Below are 26635 nucleotides of genomic sequence, written 5' to 3'. Positions count from 1 at the left end.
AAAACAAAACACCACCGTCTAACAGTAGTCAAGAACTGTGTTTAAAAGTTAGAGACAGAACCTGAAAGTGGGGTGTAGATTTGCAATTCTAAGCAAAATATTTGGCATTTCTGTGAGGCCCTGCAGATTTGGAGTAAGATAGCTGAGTCTATGCACATACTCCCCATGGCACCCGAGGTTTTATTCAGAGGCTTTTATTCTCCCCCCACCCCATTTTTAAACCTTCCCCCTACCTTTTGGCAGAGTGACTCTTGAATTATGTGGTGTTGGCATTTTGTGCCCTTGTTTCCTTGTGTGACATTGAGCTTGGACATTCAAAACTTTTATACAGGTGCCCAAAGTGGACATTGGTTTCGTTTGTCCCTAGGCTTGTTCCTGCACAGTCACATCACCAGCTGTTTCATTAGTGGTTTTTCCCCTCCGCAAGCCACTAAATGGCTTTAAACTTGGGTTAATGCATGTTCATAGAGGTCCAGGCTCCTACTCTGTTCCATGTGGAGAGAGTTTGAATTTGGGCCTGTAATGCCAAACAAAGGCAACTTCCCAAGGTTCAAAATACCAGCATAGGTGCTCTCCATTTTATTCAGTGACAAATTAAGAACAGATAGAATCAAAATTTAGCATCATTCAAAATATAGCATTTACAAGTGTGATTCAATAATCTCCAAGTACTACCCCCAAGTGTGATTTAATCAAGTACTACTCCACCCCTGGATATTACATTCATTTAATCAATCACAAAGTCCCTCTTCTAAATACTACTCCACCCCTAGGCTGTACATTCATTTAGTCTATCACAGAGCACAAAAAGGTCAAAAGTTCCCCACCCTTGGATCACAATTGAATCTACCCCAGAGTTACAACAAGCTTAAGCACAGCATTTAATACCCAAATGGAGGTCTTTTCTTCATCTTGACACTAGGCAAGTTCTCAGCTATCTTTGTTCCTGGGGAGACAAAGCTTAGCAAGGCCACAAGATACATTGCCAGTCTCTTCCTTAATTCATTCTCTGTCTGCAGAACAGTCCTAGGACCCCTGAAAACATTAGCAAAACCCTCTTCCAGGATTTCTGTAAACATACAACAAGAAAATCCTTCTTCAGGGCTTCTGAACCAACAGCAAGGTTCCCAGACCCCTGCAACAACAGCACTGTCCTTCACCAGCGGACAGAATTCACTCTCTGTATGCAGAACAGTCTCTGGATCACTGAACCAACAGCAAGGTTCCAAGACTTCTGCAACAACAGGACTGTCTTTCATCAGTGGACAAATCTGGCAAAACAACATCAAAACAGACAAAGTACCAGCATAACAGCCATGTCTCCTCAGTCCTTGGCAGCTCTGGGTGGCAGCTCTCAAAAGTCCTGGGCAATTCAAAGTGGCCCTCAGCAATCCTGTCAGTCTCTCTCTGCCTCCAAAATGCTGTATGGGGGCTGGGATAATTGTTTGTTTCCCAGTTGTGGTAGCTGTGACTCTGTGGAGCCATGGACCAGGAGAGAAGAACGACTTCGCTGAGCTGAGAGCAGGAATGGTGAGCTGCCTGCATCAGGACCTGGGCAGAAGCCAGGAGCGCCTGCTGCCTGTGGGAGGAGAAGGAGCCCAGGAGTTCGGAATTCAGCCACGGGAAAAGATAAGAACTGAGCAGCAAAGCAGTGGCACTGAATGTGTTTCCTTGCTGCATCCCACAGTTTGGGACCCAGGGGGAGGATGGACTTGTGACTATGGTGGGTGGGATGAAGTGCCTTGGATCCCCAAGGACCCCACCTTGTTGGTTTTGTTGCCCAGCCCCCTATCTGTGCTTGGAAGCAAGGGCTGGAGCTGTGTGAGGAGAAGGACACCTCCCCCCCCCCTTCTTCCAAGAGAACTTTATTGGACTCTTGTTTTGAATTGAGGTGATAATGCAATGTACTTTGTGTTTGTTTAAGGTCCTGTGGCCTTAACTTCAGTTATGTATCTTGCAAATGTGACCTATGATTTTTAATGCTAATTGAAAAGTAAATTGTCTGTGCTACAGGCATGAAAGATCTTGGGGCTGAATGTAATGGAAATGCAAATTTAAAGATCTTCCTTGCCCTTAGGCCCTTTGATAGCCTTAAGAGACTCTGAGAGCCTTCCTTGATTTGAAAATATACTCTGCCTCCTAATAGGCTAAATGTGGTCACATGGAGCCGGTGGCAGGAGGTTTGGTTTTCAGGAATGCCCACACCTTGATGCTGTGTGATTCGGCAGTGGGTCAAGAGAGTGGTTACATTCTCTGACCCAGGAGAAGACTATATAATCCCTGATGTGAGGCTTTGCTTTGGGGCTCACTTTGAGAAGTGTTCTGTGATTTGATCAGATGAGACTCTGGGAAGCCATTGTTGAGAGCCCCCCGGCTTTGAAAAACCCAGATGTTGATTTGGTATGGATGTAATGGTTGGACAGTTTGGAAATCTGTATACTTGATCTGTTTCTCTGTCTTGATAATTCTGTCTGTATATTCTGAAGTTCGGGGTGCTGACCTTTTTCCCCTGAACTAGGTAAATGATACATATTTGACTGATTAAAGTAAACTTGTTAACCCATTTTGAGTTGCTTTCCTTTAACAAAGCAGATCCAAGAACCTGTGTTGGCAGCCACCCTAGGGACACTGGGGTGCTTGCTGCTACAGGGCCTTGCTGAGAACCTGCAGTTAAAGAATAATCTTTGGGTGATGATTCACCATCTCTTTGAGTCACATAGGCAAAACAGCCTGTGATGTAAACCAAACAGAAGAAAATCTAAGAGAACTCAAAGTCTAAGGGAGAATTCCCTGAATGGTGGAGAGATCCTAGAACAAAGGGGGAAAAAAGCCAAAAAACCCTAAACTCTGGACTATTCTTTTTTTTTTTTTAATTTGTTTGGGAAAAAAATGACTTTGGGTTGTTTAAAAAAATCATTTATTCATTTATGCATTCCTTTATCTATCTATATATTTATTGTTTTTAGTTCTGAGTTGTCTCCTTCTTTCCCAATCATGCATTAGAAAAGGCCAGTGCCTGAGAGAGATGTATATATATGTGGAACCATACCATACATACTTGCATATATCAGTTTTTTTCTCCAGAGCTAGATAGCAGTTTCATTCATAAGTCCTTCCTAGTTAATTTTAATGATTATATTACTCAGAATAGCTTAGTCATTCACAATTACCTTTTGAACAATATTGCTGTTAACTGTATTTTACATTCTCTTGGTTATGTTCATTTTGCTCTGCATTATTTTGTGAACATCTTTCCATATTTTTCTGAAACCAACCTTCTCATCATTTCTTACAGTACAATAGTATTTCATCACAATAATATACCACAACTTGTTCAGCCATTCCACAATTGATGGGCATCCTCTCAATTTCCAGTTCTTTGCTATTACAAAGAGAGCTGCTATAAATATTTTAGAACATAGAGGTTCTTTTCCTTTTCCCCCTGATCACCTTGGGAATTAGACCTAAGAGTGCTATGGCTGGGTCAAAAGGTATTTGCAGATTTATAACTATGAGTTTTTAATCATTTTTTTCCCTGAAAAACAATGGTTTTGCTTAAGAGGAGTAGAATTCTATTGACCTCAGCTACACTTCTGTTTTTTAATCAAATTGACCTCAGTTTGTAAGACTTTATATTAATTTTATGTTGATTCTTAATGGAATAAGATTTTTTGACTTGGCAGGAGGTATAAGCAAAGATTTTTACTTCCTTCTGAAGAAAGGTTTAGCTGTAGGACTTTTTGGGTAAGTCACTCATTTTTTCTGGGCCCTCAATTTTCTATATCTGAAACCTGAGGGAATTAGACAGAAAGATACCTAAGGACCATTGTTCAATAGTAGTATGATTTCTTGTTTGTTGGAGGTTGTGCATGAAGAAGCTTATGCTTAAGCTCTTATTAAGATAAGTAAGACTGTATCAAAAACCTGTGTTAGCAAAATGTCTGGAAATGGAAATTTTTTTTTTTAAACTCTTAAGATAGCTCTAAGAAGTGGCATAAATTCAATTCAGGGTTTCCAAGAAAAAATTTCCAAAGGCATGTCCTTCTTTAGATTACTGTTGCTGGAAATATCCTAAGTACACTGAGGAGATCCCTGGCACAATGGAAAGAATTGATTCTGGAATTGGACTTCTTGGGCTCAGATTTCATTGCTGATACTGTGTCATCTTGGACAAGTCACTGTCTGCACTTCATTTCTCTTAACTGTTAAATGAGAAGGTTGGGCTCTGATGTCCCTTGTAGCTCTAAATTTCTGACCCTGTCCAAGGCTATATTGTTGGGGTCTCTAGGGCAACAAGCAGATACTTCTTTGGTCAAAGGTTACTTGTTTAGTGTTATTTCTCTTATAGATTAGTGATTTACCTGAAATAACTCTAGCACTTAAAATAAGGTGAAATGAAAATAAACTCAGAAGAAATTTCCAGGAGTAGTGATATAAATGAATAGCTGTGACATCTTGAATAGAGAGTTAATCTCAGAGTCCCTTGTCACATGGTAGCTGCCAATGGGCATTGCTAGAAACAGTTTCTCTCCTGAGGTACTCACACTTAAGAAATCTCAGGTCCACCCCACATGACCTAGATATGATCACCACCTGTATAGAATGTCTATCTTTGGAGGAGAAAAGCTATGCTCCTATGGCCAAGTGATGTCCATGTGCATTTGGCAGTGCCTAGTAGAGATGCAAAGGGAACACTTCCCAAATACTTCACTTTTCAATGCTGTACACATTTAGTGGAAGTCCTTTGGGTACCTTTAGTACTTATTTAATGACTCAACTTTCCTGCTTAGTACTAAATACAAGGCTTTTGAAACTGAAATTATACTTCTTAAATACATTTGTTCAAGGCATTTCATCAAGATAAGCAACGTATATATTTGTCTCAAGTGTAAACAGGGTGATTCAGGAGTTTACTAATTATTCTTCCTTGCTGGAGGTGTTATGGCTTTGGTTTTGGTGATGGTGGTGAATAGTTCTGGTGATGAATTCATGGCTGGCTGAGTATTCTGCTGCCATACTTTTTTCACTTTGGATTTTTGACAAAGGTGTAAGTGACTTAAAAGAAATAGACTCTCAACATTTTCCATTTGTCCAATAATTTTGCTTTAGGTTTTTGTATCACCTTTTCCCCCAGCGTGCTGAAAATGCTGCTTCTAGAAGTTGAGCAAATAGCTCTGTGAGATAGATCAAGGGAACAGGGACTAGAATGTGAAAGGCAGCATGTTGGCACATAGTAAGAACTTAATAAATGTCCTTTCATTATAATGGAGAGCACTTAGAACTGGGAATGGGGGGATCGAGGTTCAAGTCCTGGCATTGAAAATCATTGCACTTCTCTGGGCCTGTATCCTCCTTAGTAAAATGAGGGGCAGCTAAGTGGTGAAGTGGATAGAGTTCCAGGCCTGGAGTCATCTTCCTGAGTTCAGATCTGGTCTCAGACACTAATAGCTGTGTGACCCTAGGCAAGTCACTTCAGCCTGTTTACCTAAGTTTTCTCACCTGTAAAATGAGCTGGAGAAGGAAATGGCAAATCACTCCACTATCTCTGCTAAGAATCTCCCAAATGGGGTCACAAAGAGTCAAACATAACTAAAAACCACAAAAAAAATTAGGAAATTGGACTCTCTGACCTTGACTATCACCTATGCATTAATTTCCTATAATTCTTATGATTTCTCTTTAGCTTTCCAGTCCACTTCTTTCTCCATTATTCAGTGCAGTAATGGAACTTAGTCTACTCAGAGATGATTTGTATCAGAGTGAGAGCTCTGCGTTTTCTTTGTAGCTCTGAGATATTAGGAAGAAAATATAGTAACTTGAGAAGGAAATGAATTATTGGTTTCTTGAGAGCAAGTACTTTGGTTTTTATATTGTCCTTAATATTTGATGGAAATTTTAGTAATTATTCATAGTCTTAATGCATGTATTTCTGCAAAATTTCTCATGTTTTCAGAGATTTTCCACAATAACCTGCGAAGTGAGCCATCCAAGTAGTATCTCTGGCAGATGAAGAAACTAAGATTCAGGAGAGGTTAAGTGATTTGTTTGGGTTCATATAGTCAGTAAATATTTTTTTTGCTTTTTTTTTTTGGAGGGGGAAGGTAGTACAATTGGGGTTAAATGACTTGCCCAAGGTCACATGGCTGATAAGTGTTAAGTGTCTGAGGCTTGATTTGAACTCAGGTCCTCCTGACTCCAGGGCTGGTGCTCTATTCACTGCACCACCCAAACACCCCAAATGGTAAATATTGGGCTTACAATTTAAATCCAAGCCTTTCTGGACTCCAAGTTGAGTGCCATGATGTACCATTGTAGCCCATGCCCAGGGGCTCTTAACCAAGCTTTCATTTGTACTGACCCAGTCTTCTCCAAGAGGGTGACTATTCTGTCCTCACCAGTGGGCTTCCTCCATGGTTACTAGTGATATCAATTAGTCAGCCAGACTTACTTAGCTTTTTGTATGGGATATTTACTGCAGTGTGGAATAGTAAGAATTGCTGGTATAGAACATTCCCCCCAGAGTCTCCTCCTATTACATACAGAGTCTAGGGGACGATGGGCTCAAACTTAGCGAGTATAAGTAGCAAAGGGGGTACCTTACCTCCTGGCTGCTGGATGCTTGTCTTCCTTTGTGGGGAGGTGGGTAGGGGGCATATTCATGAAGCTCCCCTTAGGCATGGCTGATGGTCTCTAATGGGCTCCTTGTAGAGCTTAGCTGCCTTTCCTCTTGAGGTATCTGTCTGATTTTTCCTCATCTCCCATACAGACACCAGTTCTTGGGAATGAGGCTAGGATCCTTCTCTGCCTACAGACACTGGAATGCTTGGGTTATGTAGGAGCCATGGGGTGGGACCAAATCTCCTCAATCAATCTGAATATGCTTCCTGTGCAAAGTCAATTTAGTTCATCCGGCAGCATTAGGGGACTTCTAAGACTTTTCACACTTAGGCTAAAGTCTTTGCTTGATTGTTTCAATAGAGCTATTTAGGCTTTCTTCACACCTAGTTTAATTTTGTTTTAACTCAGTGGAAGTATTTTCACTTGAAAACTCTTATCAAGCCCTATCATCTTGAGTCTTACTTTTTTTTTTTGGAGGGGGCAGGGCAGTTGGGGTTAAGTGACTTGCCCAAGGTCACATGGCTGAGTCTTACTTTTTTAAGAGAGATGATTTGATTGAATGACTCAGCTGACCCTTTCCCCTCCCACTTTCACCATATTAACTACTTCCTTGAAAGAGACAAGGATGTAAGTGGATAAGTCATGAAGGTAAAAGTTTAAATCCCACCTCAGACATTTATGATTTGTGTGATCCTGGCCAGGAAACTCAACCTGTCTCCTTATTTGCAAAATAGGGATAATAATGGCACCTTCTGTGGATTAGAAAAGATGGATCCAAGTGCTTTGCAAAACTTCAAGCCTACATACATGTGAGCTATTCTTATTTCTTGTGTAATTCCCATTTTTTCCCTGGATATTTCTAAAACTTCATTCGTTATCTTCCCTTCAAGACTCTTCTCCCCAGCTTCTCTTTCTGTGAATGAGAGCATAGCTCTCTCAGTCTGGAAGCCTCAGAATTTACTTTTAGTTCCTCCTTTTTTCTCTTTCCTTCATTTTTATTTGTCATTAAGCCATGCTGATCCTGCTCTCAAGATACAGGGAAAATCTCAGTGATGTAATAACAAAAGAAAGAATGAAATCTTAAAAAAAAAAAAAAAGAAATTGAAAAACTCTCTCTTGTTTCTGCGCCCTCATTTCTGTCCCCATTGCCAGTGTACCGTTTTGATGATAATTTGTAGTGGCTTCCAGCAGCAGCCCCCAGCTGGTTTCTCTCCCCTATCTATAACCTCCTGTGACTGGGTCAGTTTTCCATAAATGCCACTTTGATGACATGTTACCCTTACTCATAAACTGCTAGTGGCTTTCCTTGGCTAAAGGATAAACTACAAAGTCCTTGACTGACATCAGATATCTGTTGCAATTTGACTCTCTCCTGTCTTTTCAGACAGAAGCTGTAGTTTGAAATAGTTTATCTTTGGGTCTGCGCTACCTTTGTATCTATGGTGTCTGAAATTTTGAAAATGCCCCACACATATTAGACCAGGGGTGGGGAACTTGTGGCCTCGAGGTTATGTGTGGCCCTCTAGGTCCTCAAGTTTGGCCCTTTGACTAAATCCAAAATTCACAGAACAAATCCTTTTAATAAAAGGGGTTGTTCTGTAAAACTTGTACTCAGTCAAAAGGCCACACCTAAAGGACCTAAAACTTGTCAGGAGGCAGCAGTATGTAGTGAGAGAGAACCAGCAGGCTTTTGTTCAGGTCGCTTCCCATCTGTGAGCCTCAGTTTTCCTCATCTGTAGAAGGAAGGATTGGGATAAATGGAGGTCTGTGAGTGAATGAATCTTCAACAGTGAATGAAAATTTTGGGCATTTTTTTCCTTTTCCTTCTCTTATAATGAATGGTTCACTAACAATCTTCTCTGTGTTAGCTTTTCCTTTCTTTTTTTTTCTCCCTTCCTCTCCTCCTGTCCGCCCCCCCCCCCCTTTTGTAGTTAATTGGCATTCAGCACTGAAGTCTGTCTTTCCCTCTTGGTTTGAGCAATCTTAAGTGTTTACAATAGGCTTCTGCTTCTTGCAAAATGGTGTGCCCCACAGGGAGTACATTATACCTCTTTTCTTTTGAATGCAAGTTGAGCTATTGACTTAAATCTATAAATCTGTAAATTGCTTGGTTACCATTGAAATCCCCTTCTTACTCTGCACCAAACTGACAATTGAGATCAGTTAATGCACTCTTGCCATTTCCCTAATTCGAGGAACTATATAGTCTGATTATGGGTCTCATTCATCTCATCCTTTAGTCTGTTATACTACCACTTTGTCCATCAGGTCCTGGGATAAGACTTACCTTTCTCCATTCAATGGAATCACCATTTATTGACTGCTTACCAAGTGCCAGGCTCTGTGCTAGGTGCTCGAGGTAATAGGGCAGACCAAACAAACCACAAAAAACCAATCCCAGCCTGAAGAGAGCTTGTGTTCTAGGGAGAGGATGGAAAACATGTAAAAACAGAATCCCAAGGTTGCACTTGGGAGTGAGGGTTGGAGATGGGCTTTAAATCACTGCCTGCTGAAGCCAGACTCAGTGAGCCTTTCTGTTGTACCTTGCTGCTGTAGGTATGCTCAAAGGTAGCTGGCTTTTAATGTGTTAATGTGTTGGGATTTTGTTAAATATCTTTCCAGCAAATATTTTAAGATTTTATTTCCTCTTTGGGGCAAATTAACCCCAAGATGTTTTCAAAAGAGGAATATGTCTTGAGTCTTCTTGTACAAAATGACTAATTTGGAAATGTTTTACATAATTGTGCATGTATAGCAAATCTGATTACTTACTGTTTCAGGGAAGAGAGAGTGAGGAGAGGGAGGGATAGAATTTGGAACTCAAAACTTTATATAAAAGTGTTTAAAAACTGGAAGAAAAAAAAAAGGAACAAATCTATTCATCTTGTCAGCTAGGCAGAGTGGCTAGAGCGCTGAGTCTGGAGTTGGGAAGACCTGAGCTCAGACACTGACTTAGAAGCAGTGTGACCCTGGGCATGTCACTTCTCTCTGTTTGCCCCAGTGTTGTCACCTGTAAAATGGGAATAATAATAGCACCCACCTCCCAGGATTATTGTGAAGATACCATGAAATAATCTTAGCACAGTACTTGGCACACAGCATAGGTATTGTTATTGTTCAATTGTTTCAGTTGTGTTCAACTTGGTGACCTGCTTTGGGTTTTTGGTAAAGATACTGGGGTGGTTTGCCGTTTCCTTCTGCAGCTCATTTATAGATGAGGAAACTAAGGCAGACAGGGTTAAGTGACTTGCCCAGGGTCACACAGCTAGTAAGTATCTGAGGCTAGAATTGAACTCAGGAAGATGACTTCCTCACTCCAGGCCTGGTGCTCTAGGCACTATGGCGCCATCTAGCTGCCTAAGGTGACCCCAGAGACCATCTAGTCCAATATCCTCATTTTACAGATGTGGAAACTGGGCCTTGAGATGTTGAGTGACTTTCAGGGTCACACAGGTAGTGAGAGAGGTAGGATTTGAACCCAGGTCTTCTGACTCCAAAAATAGTGGTCTTTCCGCTGTTAATCATGATAATATAATTCCTTGGTGTATCCTTCACACAACCTCTTGCATGCGAATCATCATTGATAAGAAAGCTGAAGACTGTCCCCACTCCCTGGGCTTCTCCATCACTCCTTGGGCCACTGGGAAGTTTGGTTCTTTAGAGATCCCGTTGCCTGATTCTTAACCAGATAGCATATAGCTCTTTACTTTTCATCCTTGTTTTACCATAAGGAAGACTTGATTTATGTTTTTTTTTTAAAGCCATAAAGTAGATTTGCTGCTTATTTTAATGTCGGACAAAATCAGAAAATATATGGCTCATTTCTTTTATCCTTTGAGGTGAAAAAAATGACAAAAACATGATATCAAATATGGCAGGCACGTGTAACATAATTTCTTCCAGTAGTATATGAAATTCATTCTTCTAGTAAATTAAGACCAAGGAAAATCATCAACATCCAAGCTATGAGTGAGTTATGAAGGTTTTATTTTATAAGGGAATTAAATTTCCAATCTTGGATGCAATGAACGTACATTCCCGTTACAGATTTCTCATAGAATAGCCTTTTTAATAAGTAGTTTTTCACCATTTAAAGGTAGCGATTGAAGTAAAATAATTTATATCCACAGAATCATAGTTTTATTTTCTTTGTAAAACATTAACTTTGGATATTGCTGAATGTCTAGCAAGGGAAAAACATGATCTTTTTTTTTTTTTAAAGGGAAACTTTACTTACTTTCTTCAATAACTTGAAAAGTTTGTTAGCTAATGGAAGTTGCTACCAGGTCAGTTGACCTGGGTTCAAATCCTGCCTCAAACTTATCAGCTAATACTCTTGTTCCCAGGACTGTGATGTTAAGCCCTTTCATGTGTGGGGATGACATCTTGAGTGAACTCTGTTTCAAGAGATAAAGAGAGAGCCATTTACCATATGCAAGTACAGTCTAAAATTTTGTGTTGAAACTTAAGTCATAATCAAGAGGCCGAAAGGACTTTGAAAAGTTACTTAGTCTCCCTTGATGCCAGGTAGGACTAAAACTGAATGAACCCAGGCAGTCTAGACTATTGAAAAGAAATCCAAGGAAGGAAATTCTATGACATTTCTTGGCAACCTTTCCCATGTTTAACTGCTAGTGGGAATTTGGATTTCCTTTCTTGTAGTTCAAGATTGTTTTCTCTTGTTTAGTCTTAATCTGAAATGAGCTATATAATACTTTGTTATCATTTCATGTATTGGAAGTTGAAATATTGGTCACCATAACTAGCAGTTTATAGTGTGGTGTTCAATTTCTGCAGCACTAGAAGGTTCTACAAATTACTTTGCTTACAGCAGTCCTGTGAGTTTGATGGTGCCAGGGGTATCATCCCTGTTTTACAAATGTGGAAACTGAGGCCCAGGGTCTCAGTGGTTTTCTGTGGATTTCTTTTTACAGTGTCATTCCTATCTTGATGTAGTAATATTAAAATGATAATGAGCGTAAGAAAATCATGGTAGAACACTTAGCTCCTCAAGGATCATTTCTGTCCAAATCTTATTGAATGTGGACTGAGAAGAATGAGAGTTGTAACAGTAAAAACTAATTTTCACATAACTAACTATGAATTTCATAAGACCCTTTCCTCACAACAAACCTGTAAGCTTGGTCCCCTTTGGTATTATTTAAGCCCTTCTTACACATGACAGAATTAAAGCTCACAGAATTTAAGTGGCTTACTTGTGGTCACACAACTTGTGAACATTCAGGCAGGGTTCAAACCTGGGTCTACCAAATTTCCTTCCTTCCTCTAGCCTGGGCTGTTTGTGCAGTGGTAGGTGTCCAAAGCTCAGCCTGGGTCTCACTCTCAGCCTTTCTTTACTCTGTTTTTCTCTTCTCTTTTGAGTCGATCACAAACCTATGATGAGTATTTACTTGACACATATCTCAGAATAGATCTTCAAAGTCATTCCAGATGTTATCATGGATTAAAAACCTAAAGAAATTTATATGAAAGCATTATCCTCTAGAATGAAGGCTTTCAACTGAGAATAAGGGCTAAGTAAGCGTAAGCGTAAAGGAAAACCTTATTATTCGGATTCCATTTGATTCATAGCTATTTGTTAACATTTAATGGACTGTTTTTTGAGAGACTGAAGAGACAGATGTATATGTTAACAGGAGTAATTGAGTAGCTTTTTATGATTTAGCCTGCGCTTGTTAAAAATGTCTGTTTATTTCAAATCTCCAGTCTTCTTGCTGTCAGGGTAGCATCTCCAAGTGAATGTGATGGCCTAGGTGTCCTAGACATCACTAGGTCTTGGTTGACTCTATTCTTTTTACGTGACAGAATGTTTATGTTTCTAAATTAGTATCAGGGGGCTGTTATACATAGGGGTTCAGGTGTGCAGAAGGCTTGCTAGCATATGGCATGTCCTGAGAAATCCTCATTTAGCACAAGCTTTTCCCCAAGAGGTCTGCCTTGCTTTATTTAAATGATCTTATTATACCCAACCTCTTCATCCCAGGTGCAGTGAGAAAAGGTGCCTTAAAAAAAAAAGCTGATTCTTTTCTCTGTTGTACAGAGATTTCTTATTTGTCTCGATATGTCCATCTACATGCATATGTGAAACAGATCCTTCAGAACTCACCCCAGAGCAGAGTAACCTTGGTTTGGAGTTGGAGGGAGGGATCTCCCAGAACATTTACCCCAAGGGCTCTTAACCCTGAGGTCTTGTTTTCTAGAAATATTTTGACAACTGCATTTCAATATAATTGATTTCCTTTGTGACTCTCAGTATTTCATTTTAACGCATTTAAAAACATCATTCTGAGAAGGGGCCCATGTCAAAGGGATCTGTGACACAGATGAGGTTATGAACTTCTGATCCAGTCCCAACTTCCTCATTTTATGGAAGAGGAAACTAAGCCGTTTAAGATCATATTATAGAGAGGAAAGCCTCAGAGGTAGAATCTGAACCTGGAGCCAGTGTTCAGACTCACTGTAGGTCTGAGATGTCAAACCTGGGCCTACCTGGTGCAGTGGAACCAGGTTAAAATGTAACAGGGAAATATTTAGTAAAATAAGAATGCAGTAAAGCCTAGATAACGTTCTGTGTTAAAGCTTAAGTTGTGGCACAGCCTGCAGGGATCCTCGTGTGCCAGTCCTGTTCCTATTTGAGTTTGACTCCATTTCTCTAGGTGATCCTTGTTTGCCTAATAACATTATTGTTCCATTTGTACTATCTTCCGGCCCCTGTTTTTTGTTTAGAAGAGTTCCTGTGCTGCATTTTGGTGCCTGGAGAATGACCGCCCCTCCATCCCTTTGTTTCAAATTCACTCTCCTCCGACTGACCCTTTTCTCTTGGCATAATTCCAGGTGGACACTTTGCTGGAGGGTCTCTGGGAGCCACTGTCTTTTCTTCTAAAAGTACGTTGTTCATCTCCCCTCCTTGCTAGGGCCTTATGGGAAATACCACCAGGCCTGTCATTTCACTTACCTCTTTCTTGACATTTAAAGGGAATTGCTGCATCACTTGGGATTCTGAGATGCTTCTGTTTGGAAACAGGACTGTTACAAAGAACATCATTGCCTGTTTAAAAGGTATCTGTCTTAAGACCACTGAGATTGATTTACAAGGGCTAGAAAATTTTGGGTTAAATAGTGTGTAGAGTGGGGAGAAGTGAAAAAGGACACTCAGCTACAAAAGTCGAAAGAGATTCGTTCCCAGATGCTTTTAGGTGGTTTTGCCTAACTCTTCTGGGGGAATGTACTTTGTAGGGGATTTGTTTGGGTATTTGTTGAGATGTGTCTTTTGGATTCAAACAGAATGCACCTCCCCCCCCCCCCATGGGAAAATTGAATATAAGGGGAACAAAAGAGGATGAAAAACCCTTAAAGCTGTGTCATGATAAAATCACAGCCCATAGGAGGAAAGACATGATCTATGGGGAGGAGAGAGGAAATAATAATAACACTTCTCTGTAGCACATAAATATTGACAGAAGTTCTGGTCCATAACCCTGTGCTATAGACAGTACAAGTATTATTGTTGTTCCTGTTTTACAGATGGTGCAGTTGAGGCTCAGAAAGTTTTAAATGGTTTGTCCAGGGTCACTTGGCTCCGAGTGTTATACCTGGCTCTGGAAACTGGACCTTGTGACTCTTAGGTTCAGTGTTCATTCTCCAAGGCCCTTACTTTTGGAAGCTCAAGGCCTGAAGTACTCAGAAATGAATGATCCCTTCAAAGTCTTACCCCCATACATATTCCTTTCTTTATCAGCTATTCCCACTCCGCTGGTCCCCAAAAATGAATCACCCCCACCATCTGCCTTTTCTTCTCTGCTTATATTTATGAGCTGCTGAACATTGCTAGAGCATATTTTTTTAAATTAAAATTAAAATTTAGGGCATTTTTCTTGGGAAGGTGTAAAAGATGAACCCTAATAGATTGCTACCATGAAAAAAGATACCAACTTTCTTTTCTCATTTTCAAGTTTAAATTACTATCCAGCTTCAGTGTAAAGTTGTTTTTTTTTTAAAGCAATTGGGTTAAGTAACTTGCCCAAGGTTACATGGCCAGTTATTTTGTGTGGGTGTTAAGTATCTGAGGCTGGAACGGATCCCAGGTTCTCCTGACTCCGGGGCAGGTGATTTACTCACTGTACCACCCAGCCTTCCCTGTGTTTTTTTTTTAAAGGAGATTTATGTGTATTTATAATCCTATCGGAAATAGGGTGAGGGTCATGAAATTGGAAGATTGGGGGAATCAGTACCCCTTGCACTCCCTGTGACAGTGCCAGCATTTTTACCTCACAATCAAAGAAGAGGGGCTACTAAATTAGTGTGGGCTCTAGGTAGATGTGATAGTGAATAATTTCATAGTTAGGTAAGATAAAGGAGACTGGTGTGAGTCTATTATGAAATTTAAACTTTTTACCTGGCATGTTCTGTGGCAATGTGTCAGATCATCTTTCCATAGGTATAAATTATTTCAATTGAACAAGACAAAATGGTTAATATTGAATAGTAAATTTCAAATATTGCATTTATTCCTTTTCTCCTAGCCCCAAGGTCTCTAATGCTTTTGCTTAATTATCTTAAGGGAGAATTCAGTCTGGAGGGAATATTGTTTGGTGGGAAATGACTCTAGTGGAGATACTAAGGTCACTCATAAAACTTATTTAAATAGAAAAGAGAAAATTAGACTGGAACTATTGACTAGAATATTGATATAACTATGTATAATTAATTTTATTTTTTTTTTCCAGAACAACTAAAATCATGGTGAGGATCATTCTAAAAACAACATAGAGGGGAGATTTTAGCATCTTTTGCATATTTATGTTTCTTGAAAATTATTGTAAATTTTCAAATGGAGAGTGAATTGATCCTGTAATTTAGATACCCCAAGCAAGTTTCATTTATTTATTTATTTTTAAACATCTTTTTTTTTTTTTTTTAAAGCAATTGGGGTTAAGTAACTTGCTCAAGGTTACACAGCCAGGTGTTTCTGGGTGGGTGCTAAGTGTTTGAGCCTGGGATTCGATCTCCAGGTCATCCCGACACTGGAGCCGGTGCTCTTACTTGCTGTGCTACCTGGCCGCCCCTCAAGTAAGTTTTATTATTTGGATGCAAAAGAAGGGCATTTTCTGACTTACCTAACGTTAAGTTTCATAAGAGGGGCACAAAGCAAATACTATGGGGACTCTATGGAGAGACAGATAAGACCTTTGGTCATTAAAGGAAGGAAATCCTTTGTGGAGTGGAGAGGACACGAGACTCATCCAGAGAGATGCCTTTTAATCCCTAACCACTTTTCTGGTCTTTACTTTTCCTAAGTTCTCAGTGATAAGATGAAAAGGTATAAGACTTGAGTTCATTGGGTGGTTGGTACCTACTGAGAAATGGGAGAGCAGAAGTCAGGCCCAACGAAAGTGTCAGAATTACTTCGTATGCCATCTTTAGTATATTAGTATGACATGCATATATATGTATATATAATTATAAATTTTGATTTACTTTATCATTCACTTAGTGCTGAGTCTGGCTGATTGTCCATTCATTCCCATGGTTGTTAGGACAATGTGAGAAGTCTCGGAGTTGTCTGTGGATTGTTATAGTTAGGAGGGGACAAAAATATCAAGGTGGTTACTTTTAGGTTTTATTGTTATGTTGTATGTACCAGTGTGGCTCCATTGGGCTGATTTGAACTTGAATAAATTTGGAGGTGAAATAGCACAGTAGTACTATATGTGTGTGTGTGTGTGTGTGTCTGTGTGCGTGCATATATATATAATATACACATACATTTATATACATACATACATACATTCATGCATACACATGTATATAGCAACTTTGGAAAGAAAAGTCAGTCACTCAGTTAGCAAGCCTGCACTGATGTGGGAATCTCTTCCGGTGGTGCAGATGGTGCAAGTCTGTTCCACGGCATCTCATCAGTCCTCCACAAGAGATCCCTTCAGCATTCTGGGAGTGTGCCTCCTCTTCTTCTGACAACGCATGGGGAACAAGTGCAGCACATGTGTTGTCCAGTGGCACTTTCCTCAGTTGATACATTATAATAAAAGTGATGAGAAGCCTGGCTTAGATTCATATGGTTCTTCTTTTCTCATCCCTCCCGCTACTAGTACCCTCCCTCCCAAAAAGTACTTTATATTTAACACTTATTTTTTTATTAACTTTATATTTTCACTGTAATTTTTTATATATACTTGTCTCCACTGTGAGTAGAAATTGTTTCATTCTTTATGTTTGTAATGTTCAGTCCTCCCAGTCGTGCCTGACTCTCCATGACCCCATTTGGTATTTTCTTGGCAAAGACATGTAGTGGTTTGCCATTTCCTTCTCCACCTCCTTTTACAGATGAGAAAACTGAGGCAAATAGGGCTAAGTGACTTGCCCAGGGTCACACATCTAGTGTTTGAGACTGAATTTGAACTCAAGTCTTCCTGACTCCAGGGCTGGCACTCTATCCTCTGCACCACCTAGCTGCCCTTCTACTTGTATCCTCAGCACCTAATATAATGCCTGGCAAATAGTAGGTGCTTAATAAATACTTGTTGACCTTCCCATTGGCGCTCATTTAGTCAGTGTCTGAGGCAGGATTTGAATGTAGGTTCTCCTGATGACAAACCAGCCCCCTCCCCACTAAACCCCACAGTTTCATATGTAGGATCGTAGATTTAAAGTCCAAAGGGACATGAGGTGTCATCTAGTCCAACACCTTCAACTGACCAGTGAAGGAAACTGAGGCCGTGGAGGGTGAGTGCCTTGCCGTAGACCACCCTGGGACCCAGGGGCAGATCCAGCATGCACCTCAGGACCATATTCTGACACCAAACCCTGTGCTTTCCCTCCCCATTGTACCTTTCTGCACCTAATGAACCAGTTCACCTTTTCCTACCCTGCATTTCTAAAACCAGCATGCTAATAATGCATATTTTAAAATTAATTACATTGCCAGGTTTTCTTATATTTTTAAATTTGGGAAGCACTGACCTTTCCTTTGACAGACTTCAGCTGTTGTCTTAGAGCTAGTATGACATAATGATCTCAATTGTGATGCTGGTTTCTTTTGCTTTTAATTTACTTTTATCTTAAAAAAAACACAGGGAGAAGAGATTGAAGCAAAGTTAATTTTGTTGAATCTTGCTCTGTGTTTCGAGTGAAAGTTTGATTAAATGGCATTTAACATTCCTTTTTGTGTTAAACCGATCTCTAATAACCTTAATTGTCTCCTATGTAGGTATTAGAGGGAAAAGCTAATAAGTGAACTGGAAGGTTGATTCCCCCTGGGTCCATCTCAAACTCAATGTTTTTGACAGCTTTTTTTTTTAGTGGGGGGAGTTATATCCTGCCTTGAGTCAACTTCTGTCTGCTATTTTTCTAATCTAACGCACTTTTTTTTTTGTTTTTATTCCTTTGGGACTCAAATAATATACTGAAGAACAAATCCTAATGATCATAAAAAGTTGATTATTTCAGCTTCTCAGGCTATTTTTAACCTTGATTCATTGACCATTATGTAGCAAAAGAACCAAAAAAACCCCAAATAGCCAAAAAAAAACCCCAACCCTCAAGGTTCAAACAAATTTTTTATGGTAAACTTTTTGGGAATCTCTAAAATCTGTAGCGTGTGGGAGAGAGTAGCCATTTGTCTTTGATTATTTTAGTAAACTTTGGGGTAATTTTTTTTCTTCTATTTTTGGTGAGAAGGAAAGAAATCCATTTATCTTAAAACCACCCATTTATCTTCTTGGCATCCCTTTGTGTTGTGTGTGTGTGTTTTTTTTAAAGACTGCATTGAATGTTTCTCTAATAAAAGTCTCAAGTAGAATGCACAGCTTTGCAGTTTGTGCATGGTATTTTTGTCAAGGTGGGAACCACAGGAAGTGTCAGAGAATATTTAGTTCCGAACCTTTCAAGATCTTTGGGGCAATATGAAGGCAGGAGGCAGGGCAAAGAATGCTCATCCAAACTGCCATTTGTGTAGCACTTATGGTTTTCGAAGTGCTTTCTATATATTGCATTAGGACCATGGAATTATAAATTTGGAGCGGATCTTAAGAGGCCATTTAGGCCAGTACCCTCATTTTATGGTGGAGGAATCTGAGGCTTAGGAAGAGGAGAGGTGACTGAATTATGGCCACATGGTTGGAGTCAGAAGTGGGATTTGAACCTTGTCTTTTTTTTTTTTTAAGCAACTGGGGTTAAGTAACTTGCTCAAGGTTACATGGCCAGTTATTTTGGGGTGGGTGCTAAGTATCTGAGCCCAGATTCGATCCCAGATCATCCCGACTCTGGGGCCGGTGCTCTTACTTGCTATACTACCTGGCCACCCCAAACCTTGTCTTCTTTATTCCAGTTCCAGTGGGGTATCAGATATGTCACACTCCACCTTGTAACACCTTTAGATGCATTGCTTCTCATAACACTTCTGTCTGAACTCAGTAAATGCGGCAAAGAGCAAATACCGAGAGAAGAATGTGCCCAACTCTTGGGCATCAAACAGTACCACAGAGATGTCTGTACATGAACTGCAGGTGGGTGACAACCCCAGTTGAATTGCAAACAACTCGGAGCTATAAATTAGCTTGGAAGAATACATTAGGATGTCCTGTGGCTGTGGGACTAATTAGAAACAAAGGCCCAAAGTAAAGGTACTTGATCTTTTTTCCTGCCCAGATTTCATTGCCTAGTTAGCCCAGTGCTTTGTCTTTGTCCTAAGTATTTGCCCCTCATTGTGTCCCAAACTGAACCCAGCATCATTCCCCGCAAAAACCTGTCCTTCCTTTCAGTTACCCTATTTTTAATAGCATTTTTGTTCTAAATTCACCCAATTTCAAAATTTGATACTTAAAAATTAAAAAAAAAAATTTACAAATTATGCTCATAATGAAATGAGACAGTTAAGTTTTTACTTATAATAATGCAGTGATTTCATCTGAAAGTACACGCAAAATTTCACATCTTAAGCATCCTCCTGCCCTTACCCCTTAGTTTGAAAAATTAAACAGAAATCTGTTTCCTCTCCCTTCTATCCTTGAACCCATTGAGCGAAAAATGTCTTGTAACAAGCATGCACAGTCAAGCTAAGTCAGTTTCCTCAGTGGCTGTACACAGAAACAAATGTTTCATTCTGTAGCCTAAGTCCATTATGTCTCTGTAGCGACCAGTGTGGTTTTTGTCATCTGTTCTCTGGAATTGTGAATGGTCCCTTGTATCGATCTGAGCTCTTAGGGCTTTTAGAGTTGTTTTTACAGTATTGTTGTGACTGTACAAACTGTTCTGATGGTTCTGCCATTACTCATCAGGTTTTGGTTTTTTTTTTTTTTGCCTTTTTGGAGGGCAATTGGAGTTAAGTAACTTGCCCAAGGTTACACTGCTAGTTTTTTTGTGTGGGTGTTAAGTATCTGAGGCCAGAACCGAGTTCTGGTCCTCCTGACTCTGGGGCCAGGGCTTTACTTACTGCGCCACCTAGTCGCCCCATTCCTCATCAGTTTATAACAGCCCTCAAAATCATTCATTTTTATTGATGTTGGAGTATAAATTCCTCGAGTTCTGCTTACTTCACTCTTCATCTTTTCATATAAACCCTTCCTTTTGGAATCCATCCATTTGCTTATTTCTTATAGCACTCCATCCCATTCATCCACCACAATTTATTTAGCTATCCCTCAGAGGTTGGATATCTGATTACTGTCCAGTTTTTTGCCATCACAAAAAAAAATTGCTGTGAATATTTTTGTACATAAGGGACCTTTTCCTCTTTTATTTTAGTCTTTTTTTGATTCTGTTTGTTTCTCCACCTCACTCCTTTTACTTCCCATCCCAATAAATGCTATCAATTCCCATATACACTATACTTTATCACCTTTGCCTTAGTTCATTAATTTGTTCCTAGAGTATTATAATATTGTTGAGTTGTTTCAGTTGTGTCTGATTCTCTGTGACCCTGTTTGGAGTTTTCTTGGCAAAAATATTGGTTTTGCCATTTTGTTCTCCATCTCATTTTACAGATTAGGAAACTGAAGCCAACAGGGTGAAGTGACTTACCCAGGGTAACACAGCTTGCAAGTGTCTGAGGCCAGATTTGTACTCAAGAAGATGAGTCTTTCTGAATTAAGGCTTGGCACTCTATCCACTGTGCCATCTAGATGACCTGGACCCTCCCTCCCTCCCTCCCTCCCTTCCTTCCTTCCTTCCTTCCTTCCTTCCTTCCTTCCTTCCTTCCTTCCTTCCTTCCTTCCTTCCTTCCTCCCTTCCTTCCTTCCTTCCTCCCTTCCTCCCTCCCTTCCTTCCTCCCTTTCGTTCCTTTCCTTCCTTCCCTTCCTTCCCTCCCTCCTCCCTCCCTCCCTCCCTCCCTCCCTTCCTTCCTTCCTTCCTTCCCTCTTTCCTTCCTTCCTTCCTTCCTTCCTTCCTTCCTTCCTTCCTTCCTTCCTTCCTTCCTCCCTTCCTCTTTCCCTTCCTCCCTCCCTCCCTCTCTCTTTCCCTTCCTCCCTCCCTCCTCTCCTTATCTTACCCAGGCTAGATTTCTAGTTGCTCTGCAATGCCATAGGCATTCTGTAGCATGACCTTCCCTGAATACCATAGCCCTCTGCAGCTACACACTCCTACATTTAAGAGATGGGCCAGCTTCGGCCTGAGGGTTGGAATAAAGGGAGAAGGATATGGGACTAGGATTTCACTTATGGACCATAACACCTGGTTATAAGGGCTTCTTAACTGGTCTTAGTGCTTCTCTATTTCAGTCCATTATCCCTCACGCAGAAGAGGAGAAAATCTCAACTCCATAGTTTGGCATTTGTCTTTCCATAATGTGGATCCCACCTGCCTTTGTAGCCTTATTTCTTATACTCCTTTTCATGCCCTTTACATTCCATTTAAACTTGAATACTAACTGTTCTCTGATTTGCCCAGCCTGCGTTCACCTTGGTGCATTTGTGTGGGCCATCACTCCTCTATCTGCAATCTTTCTTTCCCTTAAACACCCAGCTCTGGTGACACTTTCTCCAGACAGCCTTCTCTGATATTCTCCCATTTGAAAGTGATAGTTTCCTCTTTAAATTTCTTCTAGAAATTTCTTCTGGATTTTTCTTTGAATTTCGGCACATTCTGCTTTGTTTCATGTTATTTGTATGCATGTATTCTTTTCTCACGTTAGGTTGTAAACTCTGTGAGGGCAGGTACACTGTCATTTTTAAATTTTATTCTTTAAATTTTCATCTTTTTATTCATTCATTCATTCATTCATTTATTTATTTATTTTGCACTGTCATTTTTAATGTGTCATCTCCAAAATTTACCTTAATATCTTTCTTTATTGGGCAGGGGGAGAGAGGGAGGGTCCAATCTGCAATTTCATATCTATTGAAACTCCAACAATGCAGATTTAAATTGTGTTGCAGTTCTTCAGAGAATTTTTCTTGGGGGACTGAGTGGTTAAGTTGGATAGACTTTAGTTACAGCCAGTATGTATCCCAAGTGGGACTTGAACCCAGGCCTTCCTGACTCAAGAGACTTGCTCTGGTGAGGTTGGTTGAATTCAGTTGAATTGAGGACAACACAAGGGCAGCTGTTGTAAAATGAATAATTCATTCTCCATATCTTGGTTCCTACAGCTTGCTGAGAATCCTAATTTAGAATAATCTGGGGAACATTTTCCTTGAGTCTTCTTTTATATTATACAGGGTCTTGGGCATCATTTGTGCTTAATAAATGTCTTCATCAGCAGGAGTGTTTTTTGTATGAATCTTGAAAGACTTCAGAGTAAATCTTCAATCGGAAGATTAGGTTTTTCTCCTCTTTGACTGATGATCTATTGCTGTTTCCCAGGATTCCTTGGTTTCTAGGTAGAGAAAGCACAAAAATGAAATCAATAGGCTGAATATTTTTTAGTTGATTCACTTTTTATATCTGGGATTTTAATTCCTTGGTTGCAAGTTGTACAAAAACAGCATTGAGTTGGGGCTGGCACAATTTTCCCACTAAGGCAAATGCTCTGAGAGATTCTGTAAGGAAATCATGGAGAGACCTAGACTCATAACTAAGTAACATATCCTTTTCTGGGAAAAATTGGATTAGCTGTGAATCTCATTAGGTACCTTTAGAAAAATTTAATAAAAACCCATTATTCTCACCTCAGACTTCCTCTTCTTGCTGAAAGCTCATCTTGGGTAAGTCAATGTTATTTATTTATTTATTATTTGCCTTGGTATAAGGAGATTCCTTCCTTGGGGCTACATCTTATCTTCGATTTGAGTTTCCCTGCTGCTGGAGACCCTTATTTATATGGTGTCATAGACTCTGATCTTGCCTTTTAAAAGCTTTTCGGTTTGGGGATTTGGGAAGATATTTTCTGTAAATTCTTAATCTTGGGCACGCACTCTCCCCAGCCACAACTTTGCTCTGCCCCAGTTTGTGAGTGCTTTATCAGGAGTACCCTTAATTTCCATTGTTAATAGGATCCCATTTATCAGACCACTGGGATCTTAATGCAATTTTCTTTTCTTTGATTTTCTGGTTTGTTTTTCCTTCCCTACCTTCTGAGTTCTTTATTCCTGAGTCTGTAACTGCTAAAGCAGCATGCCATATGTCTTTCATGGGTCTATAAGGGCATATGCCCTTCTAAGGGAAGAAAGAGGTTGACCATGTGAATCTTAGATATTAAGGCTCCTTTATGTGTTTTAGAGGATTGGCAGTAGCTTTCTCCTGCTAAGGGTCCTTTGTCATGCCTCTCTTCGCCCCCATTGCAGTTGGTGAGTCTACACATATGTACAGTGCTACTAATTATATTGTTAAAGTTCCCCCAGATAGAGCAGGCTGGAAGAGTGAGTTGCCTGATATGGAAGAGGAGAAATTCTAGAATGAAAACTGGAAGGTTCTATGAATATTACATTTACATTGCCTGTTTGTTTCTCGAATTTCTTCAGATTTGAAAATGGAAGTATAGTTGTTGAGTTAGATATAATTTTGTTGTTACTGTGCAGTTGTTTCAGTCCTGTCTCTTTGTGACCTCATTTGGAGTTTTATCTTTTAGCAAAGATATTGGAGTGCTTTGCCATTTCCTTCTCCAGCTCATTTTACAGATGAGGAAACTGAGGTAAACAGGGTTAAGTGACTTGCCCAAAGTCACACAGCTAGTAAGTGTCTGAGGCCAGATTAGAACTTAGGAAGATGAATCTTCCTGACCCTAGGCCAGGTGTTCTATCCACTGCACCACCTAGATGCCCCCAGATATACCCTACTTATTTTTACATTTAATCAACTGCAGATTTGCCATCCTTCTTGTATTGGCTTAGAAAGTGTAGCAGTTGACTTCCTCAGTTGGTATCCGGAGACATCCATAAGACACTCCAGTGCAGTGGGAGGTGTTTTGGGCTTGGAGTAAGAAAGACCTGACTCAGATTACTGTGTAACCTTGGGCAGCTTGTTTTTTATTGCTGAGCCTTCACATCTGGCCTCAGACACGAGCTGTGTGACCCCAGGTAAGTCACTTCACCTCTGTTAGCTTAAGTTTTCTTATCTGAAAAATGGAGATATAACAGAACCTACTTTGAGGGTTGTTGTGAGGACAAAATAAATTAATATTTGTAAAGTGCTTTGCAGTCCTTAAAGTGATATATAAATCCTAACTATTGTTATTATTATTAGAATTATTCCTGAAATGGTGGTAATAAAACTTTTAGTCCCCACATTTCACTGGGCTGTGAGTACAGTGCTTTGGAGAACTTAAAAGCAACATCAAAATAATGAATTCTTATGACTAATAATGACATTTAGAAAGGCATTAGTTGCTTTTCACCTTCACTGCTTTACTGCACTTCTAGAAGCTTTACTATTTTGCAACAGGGACAAACACCTGAAAGTTGGAGTCAGATCACCTAGGTCTGAAGCCCTGCCCATCAGAGGACCATGGAATTAGAGGTGGAAGAGGGGCCTTAGAGTCCATCTGGTCCAAATCCATCATTTTAACGAGAGGGAAACTGAGTCACAGATTAGTTGAGATGACCCATTTTAGATCGCAGAGGTGCTGAGTGGAAGAAGTTATAGGGTGCTCTACTTTCTACCCTACGAGATTTTGGTTGGTTCCACAGTGGGAGGCGGTGTATGTCCCAGAAAGGAATTAGAAAAACTGAGTAATAAGTTTTTTCTCTTTCTCCTGTTCTGCAGCTGTGTTTATTATAAGTTTTGGCCAGAGACAGCAAACATACCATTTAGAAACAGCATATTTAGGATTTAAGGACATTATATTAATTGCTGGCACAGAGCAGGAGAGGCCTAATTTGGTAATAAGTGATGAGTACTGGTATTAGAATGGTTGGGAAAATACATAGATAGGAAGACTCTTGGCCTTAAGAGTGGAATTAAGCATGATGCCCTCCACTTTGGAGAAATGAAGATCTCTTTCTCAGTTAGATAGAAGGCTGGCCTGGAATCAGGAAGACCTGACTCCTCAGTCACTTACTGGGTGTGTGGCCCATTTAATCTTAGTCTGTGTCAAGGTCCAGAACTGTAAAATGGGTATAATAAAAGCATCTACGTTGAAGGGCTGTTGTGAGGATCAAATGAGACCATATTTATAAAAATGCAACAAAACCCAAAATGGTTAACACTGCCTGGCACAGAGAAATCTTTATGCTCTGTCTCTTTCCTCTTCCCCTTCCCCTTTCAGTCACATTAGCATAATTTGGCAGAAAGTGGAGTTTAGTGAAAAATATACGAGGCATTCTTTGTGAACGTGTTGACATTAAACTCAGTAAATAAAAGTGATTTCCAAACTACTGTGCTGTGGTTCACTATTGGAATCTGTGAAGATATTGGTGTCGGTGCTGGCCATTGACACCTTGAAGATTCTTTTAAAATAGGCTCTACCTTTCACGTGATTAATCACATTAGGAAATTGTAGGGTGTCCTGTCTAGGAAAAAGGAATCTAAGCCATTTGAAGAAAGAGCCATTGCTGATATGGGCCAGCTGCCAGGATGTTTCACACCCTCCCCCTCCCCCATCAGGCTGCTGGGAAGCAGCTTTCTGGCAGAGGTCCAGTTTTACAGGGTGCTGGGAATGTACCAGGGGAGAAAAATGAGAGGAATCTGTCTGATTTGGAGATGGACTGTGGGGGAATACCCTTGGGAGGCGGGAGAAAGCTGCCATGGCTGAACCCTCGAAACCAAGCCCCAAAGATCTTTGCCCCTTTTTTCTCAAGTTACCACCAAATCCTGCCTGGCTTGCGATGGTACCCAGGTTCCCCCTCTGACTTTGAGCTGGATGTGTGAGCCCTCTTTCTCGTAATTAAAATGAGACAGGGTCAGACATGGTTAAAATGAAGAATATCTTTGTTCCCTCATGAAGAGAAAATTTTCTTCCTTTCTGTCTTTGTTTTATATTTCCACCTTGCTAAAATTCCTCAGTAATGCTTTTAAACTATGACTGTGTCCCTGGGACCAGGCCTTTTCTCTTTCTTTCCTGTACTGGTTTGGTAAAAAAAAGATTAACTCTTTTATCTTCAGGAACAGTTCAGATCCGTAGTGTAGATTAGTTAGACCTGGGAAAGAGCTTAGAGATCACTCCCCTACTTTACAGATAAGAAGACTGAGACCAGTGATGGTGAGGATCTGCCTATCCATGATCATAATGTGCATCAGTGGCCAGACTGGCTGGGTCTAAATCGACCCAGAACTCCTGACTCACCCTTCTCTTCTCTTTCCTTTTGTTCCACCCCCCATCCCTTTGGGCTTTCTGTGGAGTCAGAATTTGGCTGGGATTCAGGTATGGAATGCCTGGTATTGCAAGATTCAGATGCTGAGACAAATACTTCAGACTCCTCTTTTTAGTCAGGTACCCCTAGGACTTTTAGAAGTGACTAGGCCAGTGTAGGTCAGTTCTGTTGTTTCCAGTGTCATTGGAGACTTTCTTTAGCCCTCCTGCACCCTCCAAATTACTAGACACCAATACAAAGTCATTGATCTTTCAGAGAGGGATAAATGACTTAAACGCTTGAACTCCAAACACCCAGCC

At 40.2% G+C, this 26635-nt stretch overlaps 1 protein-coding gene across 2 annotated transcripts in view; it reads left to right on the top strand.

The window, feature by feature from the left end:
• CDK14 (cyclin dependent kinase 14) overlaps nt 1–26635 on the top strand; it is a 678842-nt gene that overhangs the window by 11310 nt on the left and 640897 nt on the right. The window lies entirely within an intron of this gene.

The sequence above is a fragment of the Petaurus breviceps genome, unplaced genomic scaffold (assembly GCF_028583685.1).
Source record: "Petaurus breviceps papuanus isolate PSGF00001 unplaced genomic scaffold, PetGlider_PUasm1.0 178, whole genome shotgun sequence".
NCBI lineage: Eukaryota > Metazoa > Chordata > Mammalia > Diprotodontia > Petauridae > Petaurus > Petaurus breviceps.
The sequence above is the reverse complement of the archived record's forward strand: the minus strand, read 5'-3'. Positions and strand labels throughout refer to the sequence as shown.